Here is a 9,318-nt window from a genome sequence, read left to right as displayed (position 1 = left end):
GTGTGGCAAGGAGCTATTCTTCACATCATCACACCACCATTAGCTTACAGCTTTAAGTGTTTAAGGTATGTGCTAAATAAAAATAAAGACAAGATGATAGTTTATTAAATTTTAATGAAATTTGCAGATTGTTTCGGTGAAGTTTAATAAACTTCTTGCTATCTAAAATATAACGGGACACCGGAGTAAATTCTCAAGCATCTCACACTTCTGATAATCAGTTGTCTGCTTGACGTTTATTCATCTGTGTAAAAACTATAACTTTAGCCTCAGCCAAACCGATTTACTCAGGAACAAATAAAACAGTCTGAACTGTTCATACACATTCCTGCATGTTGTTTATGCCAAATTCTGACCCTTTTATCTAAATGCCACAACAGTAGTCAGGAATAATCAGACCAGACAATGTTTTTCTAATGTCGAATTTTGGTGAATTTGCCAAAAATGTAGTTTCAGTTTCTTCAGTATCTTCCTCTGCAGTAACCCATCTGCTTCAATAATGTAGCTCTAAACATATCTATGTGTTGTATTGACATGTGTAGAGATGCTCTCCTGGATACCTTGGTTGTAACAAGGCAGAAAGTTGATTCTGTTCGTTGATCATTGATAACTGACCGTAAGTACCATCCACAGAGAGTTGGGGATTGGCTGCAATCGTGGCATTGTAAGAGCGAGAAAGATGTACTTTTAGGCCCCCTCCTCGAATCGTAGATGGTCTCTCCTATTCACTAAAATGGTCTTTTTGACTGTCTGCTCAAACCAGCGTTCCTCCCTGTCCAGGATGTGTGCATCTTCGTCACTGAAAGAGTGTCCACTGGCCTGTAGGTGTAAATAGACTGCTGAATCCTGGCCTGACGAGCTCCTCCGTGTTGTGCTATCGGCTTAGCCAGAGGCTGTTTGGTTTCTCTGATGTATAAATCATAGTTTTCCTCCTTGCAGTTAACAGTGTACACTATACTATTTAGTTCGCCAATCCTATAGTTGGACCAGTTTTTGGCGTAGTGTGTTTAGGGGTTTGAAAGCCACAGAGACACTATGTTTTGAGATGTTTCTATACTCCTGTTAAGAGATCACAAGTTTTTGCACCTAGAGCTTTCTTTAGGCACCTTCCCAGCTTTGACAAATGTCCAGCTGGGATAACCACACTCACTCAGGGCCATTTTGATATGATGCTCTTCTGCTTCCCCTGCTGCTGTGTCTGTGGGGATGGTGTTCACTCTGTGTTGTGGCGTCCTGATGATACCTAATTTGTCAAACCTGAAATACTGATCCATAAGTTTTGGTTCGTGCCAGCTCAAAGCAGTCTGGATATTCTCCTCTGACCTATGACATCAACAAGACCCAGAGATCTGCCGCTCACAGGATATTTTCTGTTTATCTGGCTGTTTTCTGTGAAGCATAGAGAGGGTTTTACTGAAAAAAAGATCAGCATTTCCATCGATATCGAGCAATGGAGTCATTGCTCAAAAAACAAACAAACAAATAAGTAAATAAATAATGTATTGCATATTTCTTGTCACTTTTCTTAAAATGAATGCATACATTACTTTCACAAATGACATGCCTTTCTGCCAGGGTTATGCTTCAGGCTGGATACTAAATCCTTTCTCACTCTAGTTTACAGATGTTCTGTTATGTTCTTATAATGTAAGACATTTGTATTCAAAACATTTTCACATTCTCAGTGATGTGCCTGATGATGCCACAGGTGTATTTTAACATAATCATTAATCTAATTAATAATAATATTAAAATCTACTATATAATAATGTAGTAAATCATCTGTGACAGTTTCACATGTGACTCTTTCTTTGATAATATTTTGGTTAAAAATTGAAAGAAGAGCAGAGAATAGGCTCTTCCATTGAGGTGCAATGCACTGACATGAACATAACACTAGAGGGCAGTCTGTCCTCATATATGTTTGCTAAAGCGTCCACGGAGATTCTTGCAATAAATACAGAGAGCTGCGGATGCCTTCGTGGTTCTCTTTTACTAAGTGACAGCACATTTGTTTGCACAGACAAGACAGCGGTTTACAGTGTCAGTGCTGACTGTCTGTCACGAGACAGAAACTGAACATAGATAATGCCATATTGATACTTTTTTAAGTTATGTGTTTCCAGTACAATCACTATTCTCACTGTAAATCACACAGTGTTTTTGTGTACTTGAAGAACTGTATATACTTATTGTCCACCAATAAGCTCATGTGATCAGAAGGCTTTTCTCAATAATTTGAATGACAGTTTAGGAGAATGGAACCACATTTTATTTTCCATCCAAGTTCTTTATGGACGACTAAGTCCATAAATTCATAAAAACGAAATCTATAAAAAGTTTAGTTACATGAGAAAAAGAGGAAACGCCATCTTATTGTACGCCAAAAGAAAATTTGCTCACTGAGCATCCATTGAGCCATTAATGTTGATTGATTTTTCATGAACTGACCCAAGTGCTCAGTTACATTTTTAATATTAAGAATTCCACATATGAAGTCTCTCTATTCTCTATTAACATTATGTTTTTATATATATATAGAACTCATTAGCATTATGGCTACTGTGATACAACTGCAAGATGGTATACTAAGTAAGTATATGTATTATCTGTATTAATTTTCTCCTTTCTATCTGCAATTATGACCAAAAAAAGAAAAAAAAATCACCATCAATATCAGTGTTGTGCACTGGTGAGCACTGTCTCCTCACAGCAAGAGGACTCCTGGTTCAAAGTGGCCGTTCAGAGTTTTTCTGGGAGTAGATTTTATATGTCTCTTCCACAGTGTTTGTTTTGTCATGCCCCTTCTTGACCCTGGTTCTGCTGGAGGTTTCTTCCTGTTAAAAGAGAGTTTTTTCTTCCCACTGTTGCCAAGTGCTTGCTCATAGGGGTCTGGTTGTTGGGTTTTCTCTGTATTATTGTAGAAGCTTTACCTTACAATATAAAGCACCTTGAGGTGACTAATGTTGTGATTTGGTGCTATATAAATAAAATAAAATAAAATAAAATAAAATAAAATAAAATAAAATAAAATAAAATTAAATTAAATTAAATTAAATTAAATTAAATTAAATTAAATTAAATTAAACTGAACTGAATTGAATTGAATGTTTTCCCTGTCGCTGTGTGGGTTCTCTCCAGGTACTCTGCCTTCTCCCAGAGTTCAAAGAGTAAGTGTGGTTCACAGCTTATTCTACACTGGCTGTCTGTAAATGATTTTCTATCTCTCTCTCTTTTCTTTTCTTTTCTTTTTTAAACATTTTTCATAATAGAATATAATAGGGCAGCACAAACACTGTTCATTATCTAGAGAAGAGACACCAAGTCCTCGCCCAAACCACTAATGTGCAGCTAGCTAAGAGCTCCATTAGGCTAATTGCTTTTGCAGCTGGCAGACAGTGGCACTCTACCTGCACCCAACACCAGATCCTAGACCGGATCCTACACAACTGGTATCAACAAGTATCCATCGAGTGCCCTCCTCTCGCAATTCAGCCCTCTCAATCCTAATAAGAAGCCCTTCCTCAAACCTTGAAACAGCTAATTGCACGGTTCATGTCGGCAGTGGAAACTACTCACGCTCACATTGTTTTCACATTTTCATGTTTTGTTGCCATGGCATAAGAGGCATGGAAATGTGGGGGTTATGTCCAGGCCTGTATATTTTCAATAGGACCTTGCCAGCTGGTTCAAATGAAACCACGCTTCTTATTCTTATTGCCTTCCTCTCGCTGCTCCCTTTCAACCACTTCAATTACACAGAGGGACATGCATATGACACTGTATAGGGTTACTCAATGGGGGGTGGGGTGAAAAAGGGGACTGGAGGTGTTCAAATGTAGCCAAAGACAAGAAAAACATTCCCTCTTCTTCACTGTGTTATTTGTTGGTGTCATGGGCTCTTTCAAGTGCTTCCCAAGAGCCATAATAACACATTACAGAACTACCATACAGAGTGCCAGAGTACACTGCTACAACCAGCCTGAATAGAAAATGGATACATACACAGTGTGTTTTCACTGTCAGAGCCACAACTGTTTGGAAACTAGTTGGATGGTCAAGGGTTAGGAAACTACTTTGCATGGTGAAACAGTGACCAACAATTGCTCTGGATGGACAAATACACTACTTCAGCTGACACAATATAGGTTAATTACACCAGCCTCTGCTGTAAAACTGTTTTTAGTAAGCGTAAAAGTAATGTTGTTGTAGAAACAATAGTGATCTTGGATTTTTAGTGCCCTGAGGCTTGGTTTTGGCTTCATATGCGTTCTGCTTACACACTGTTTCAACATGTCTACCTGGTCTTGTGACTTGTGCTTGAGTTCTCTTTAATATAAATGACATGTCCCACTTATGTCCAGTCTAGGTTGTCATTGGTGAAAACTCCAACCATAACCATAACCATAGCTCTTACCCTAGCCATTGAGCATGTGCAATTTTTGTTTCTGTTAAATAGTGCTCCAAAGTCTTGGTAGTCAGGAATCATTCTACCTTTACGCATCAAAGATTTTTTGCCTTTCTGCAAAATATAGGGTTAGGGTAGTGTTAAGGTTAATGTTGCCGTATGTAATGGCGTAGAGCTCATTCAGGAGCTCTGTCTATTCTTCACAAAATGCAAAAAAAAAAACGAAAATGAAAGCATATGTTCACATATATATTCCCCTCATGCATATATGTAATATTCAGTTACTACATAAGTACAAGAGAGTGGCATAATAAGTTATCACATGGGCCAGCGACCACCTTTTGGATAGCTGGCTGGCCGATGATACCACATTTTACATGCAGCTATTGACATGACTGCCAGAGGTCACTTCATTTTAAACTCTAACTCTAAGTTGTAATACAATACTTGAAGAAACATCCGTTTTTTCTTTTAAATATCAAAACACTGGATAAACAAGTAGGTGGGTGCTACGTGTGAAAATGTGATTTTTTTTATGTGTATGGAATGCAGTTATGATTTGGCATATAAATCCTCTAAAAGCTTTATATAATACCTGCCATTGTTTTCTAAACCCACACACCAGTGGAATCTTGGCATGTCAGGATGTGTCAGTGTCCTTCTTTCCATTGATGAATTACATCAACACAAATTCCAGCTACTACATATAATCTGTTACATCTATCGAGGCATATCTAGCATGAGATGCAGGTACTAAGTGGCACGGATCAGTTAGCATAAATCCTTTATATTCTAAAGTTCAACTCTAAAGTTGAGGTTGAGAAAAGTTACTAAGGAGTCAATAAGCTGGTTAATAATGAGCCCTGCTTTATGTAACAGTATTTAGTGCACTTGCATTCGATGCTACATTTACTGATTCAAGCAGTCAAAAGTACTTTCACAATGCAACAGTGCTGAAATGATTGGTTTAGTTGGCTCACACTGCCTGCAGAATTAAGCACAGAAAATCAGCAGAAAAATAGTTTTTGAGCAAAAAAGCAAGAATCAATGCAGTTTTCGCTGTTCGGAGACCATGTATCCTTTTCAAATTTAATGCCATGGTAAAAACGAGGGCAGCAGTTGCAGTTTGCCTCCACTGCACACCGCAATCTCCTAAATCATGCAGACGAGGAGCGTGATGGGGGTTGTGGCCAAGTCACTATTTGTTTTACAGCGATTAGTCCATTATGTGGTCCGGGACTGTTGTGCCCCGCTGAGTGTTACATACATGCCTCGGTGACCTTGCTATAATGAGTGGGTGAGTCGCGGGCATCATTATGGCCCCTGCCCCACAGTGATGACAGTCAGCTGGGCGGGGCTCCAGCTCTAGCTCTGTCGTGAATACGAAGCAGAGATGTCTGTGAGTTTTAACAGCCGAGGGCTCACAGCAGGTCCAACAGAGCTTGCACTTTTCATTGTTGTGTTTTGTTACTGCTTGAAAAAACTCGCTGCACTAGAGTAGGTGTGTGTGTTTATTTTTATTAGATTTTTTATTTATTTAGGACAGTGCATGTTAATGAACATAAATGTAAAAAAAGAAAATTACATGAATGTAAATATGCCAGATTATAGCCAAAGGATAATTTCCATCTGTTGTCCTTAAACATAAAAAAATAGACATAATAATTCATAAAAATTCATCATTCATTCATAATAAAAACTCCATCACCAAACTTACACATACACACCATTCTGTTCCCAATAAAACATTAAAACTATACAACTCATACATGATCACACACTTGATTTGTCCATAACCAGTTTTTAACCTTTGCCTTAAACAAATTGAATGTCGAGCATTCTCTAATGGGTTGAGGAAGACTGTTCCACAGATGGCCACCCTTAACAGAGAGGACGTTCTGCCCAAATGCTGTCCGTCTGTGGGGTATAAACAAGTCTCCTCGGATTATAGCTCGAGTGGTCCTGTCTGAGCTTTCTTTATGCCTAATGAACTGCTTTAGTGGTGGTGGAGCAAGGGAGTGTAAGACTTTATATATTAAACACACTCTTTTAAGTTTCACTAAGTTATTGAAGTTCAGTAATTTATGTTTTTTTAACACATGACAGTGGTGGTGGGAAGTCGGTTTTTTGTCAAGTAGTTTTAAACTTCTTTTATAAATGTTTTCAATAGTTTTAAGTGTTGTTGGACAAGCAAGTGACCAGGACGTCAAACAATAGTCCATATGAGAGATGATCATTGAGTAAAAATAAGTTTTTGCAACATTCATATTTAAATTATTACGTATATGATTAAAATTTCGATTATTAAATTTAAGTACCTGGGACACTTTATTTATGTGACTCTTGAAGGATAATGTTGGGTCTAGAATGACCCCAAGATGTGTGTGTGAGCGCATGATTCTGTGTGCATCTGTATCTAAGATGTGACTTTTATTTCCCATACAAATGTTCCCTTTAAAATCATGAGGGCAATAGTTGTGTATAGTCATCCGTGACAGCTATCTGCTGGGTGCCTGGTGGTCCTGGGCACCTGAGGCCTTCGGACCCTGCTCTCAGCTTGTTCCAGGTGGGTGGCCTCTAGCAGGGTTGCCTGTTGCCTCTGGTCCTCTGACCTGTGGCCTCCCTTCTTCTCCTGCTGGGATGGGCACGTGGATATCACTGAGATGTGTGGCCTCAGGTCTTGGTTACTTTTGGGAGCTACGGAAGGTGCAGTTGTCCTGGTTCCATCTCTGTCTATGTTTGTTTGTCTCTTAGAGGTTCAGTAGTTATACTTACATTGATGATCCCCCCATTTCTTGTATCAACACTAAGGTTTGCTGGTGGTGTAATGGTGTTGGGGATATTTTCTTTGAACATATAGTACCAACTGACAGCAATGTTTAAACACCACAGCCTACCTCAGCCTACGGCCTCCACAGTCACAAAATATCAGTCCTCTAGAGCACCTTTGGGATTTTGTGGTATAGATGAATGGCTTCAAATCTGCAGCAACTGTGTGATACTATCGTGTCAATATGGACCAAAATCTCTGAGGAATGTTTTCAGAATCTATACTACTAATAAAGCAGTTGTGAAGACAAAATAGGTCCAACCCTGCAGTAAATAAAGTGTATCTAATAAAGCGGTTGGTAAGTGTACGTGTCTGCGACTGTTCCTGTTCAAAGCATGCCTCTGCAGAACAGGCAGACTGTGGTTTGCAGCACTCTCAACAACTGCTCATCCAAAAAACATGAGTGAGTGACTCTAGTCATTTGTCACAGGAAACTGAAGATAATAAATAAAATGAAAACATGTCAAGCTTTCTTTGTGACAGCCAGTTTGAATTTTAGCCCATCTGAGTGATGATATATCCCAAATGATAAAAGGCCCTATGGTTTTTATACTCCTATAAGGTTCTGTTTGAGGGTTAAGACTTGGTTTAACGGTTTGAGTTTGGGATGGTTAAACTTGGGAGTAAGAAGCTGTGAGATGCATTAATGTCGATGAATGTGCTCACAAAGCAAACGAAATGTGGGTACACAGAGTGGAGCAGGCAGCAATCCCTGATTTTCCAAACAAAGCAAAGGAGGTCATCAGCATGATCAGTTCAAGATGTCGAGAAAGGCAAAGGACAGCCAGAGACTTCAAGAATTGTTAGTAAGATGTCTGTGTTGTCTTGTCCGTAACCTCAAAGTAATCTCAAACAAAGCCAGCACTTTAGCATCCTGTAGGGCAGTGGTTCTTAACCTTGTTGGAGGTACCGAACCCCACCAGTTTCATATGAGCATTCACTGAACCCCTCTTTAGTGAAAAATAAAATATGATTTTTTTACTGGTGCACAAAATGAGCCGTGCATGTCATGGCGGAGGCTCTGCCGAACCCCTGAGACCAACTCACCGAACCCCTAGGGTTCGATCGAACCCAGGTTAAGAACCACTGCTGTAGGGGGACGTGAAAAAGGCCTTGTCCATGTGACCAAGTTACATGGACTTCGTCTACATGTGGTCGTCTACTCAAATATTGTGCTCAGCAAAACTCTTGAGCCTTATTACCTTATTAATAAGTCTTTCCAGGCACAGCATGTACCTATTTCATGGAAGGATGGTGTTTTACTGATTCAAGGCTGAATTTTAAAGCTAAAGAAGAAGCATATAAGAAAGGGGCACCAGCAACTCTCATCTGTTTGGTTATTTTCCTTGGTGTCGAGGTTTGGATACTTAGCTACAGAGAACAGAAACTCACTCAGTCAAATTATTATACGGTCAAACAGGCAGACTGAACTACAGCTGAACCTAGCATCCCTGTACACCAGACATTTAGAGCGGTTGGTGGGTTCGATTTTTATTGAGGACTCGTGCTCTTTGCATAGTAAGTTTTGTTTTCTTCCTTCTGAAGAAGGTTTCTGGTCCTAAAGTGTAGAGGAAACGGTTTTAAGCAGCTTTGTTCCAGCAGCCATCACTGAAATGACAGCTTTGTTACTTTGTAACACAATGCTCTAAATTATCATTAGTTTTTTGTTTTCAGTCTTTACAATTCAAAATCCTGCTCCTCACATACAAAGTCTTAAATAATCAGGCCCCATCTTATCTTAATGACCTTGTAGTACCATATCACCCTATTAGAGCACTTCGCTCTCGCTCTGCAGGCCTACTTGTTGTTCCTAGAGTATTTAAAAGTAGAATGGGAGGGAGAGCCTTCAGTTTTCAGGCCCCTCTTCTGTGGAACCAGCTTCCAGTTTGGATTCGGGAGACAGACACTATCTCTACTTTTAAGATTAGGCCTAAAACTTTCCTTTTTGCTAAAGCATATAGTTAGAGCTGGACCAGGTGACCCTGAATCCTCCCTTAGTTATGCTGCAATAGACGTAGGCTGCCGGGGGATTCCCATGATGCATTGAGTTTTTCCTTTCCAGTCACCTTTCTCACTCACT

This window comes from Neolamprologus multifasciatus, chromosome 19, assembly GCF_963576455.1.
Source record: "Neolamprologus multifasciatus chromosome 19, fNeoMul1.2, whole genome shotgun sequence".
Classification (NCBI taxonomy): Eukaryota; Metazoa; Chordata; class Actinopteri; order Cichliformes; family Cichlidae; genus Neolamprologus; species Neolamprologus multifasciatus.
The sequence above is the reverse complement of the archived record's forward strand: the minus strand, read 5'-3'. Positions refer to the sequence as shown.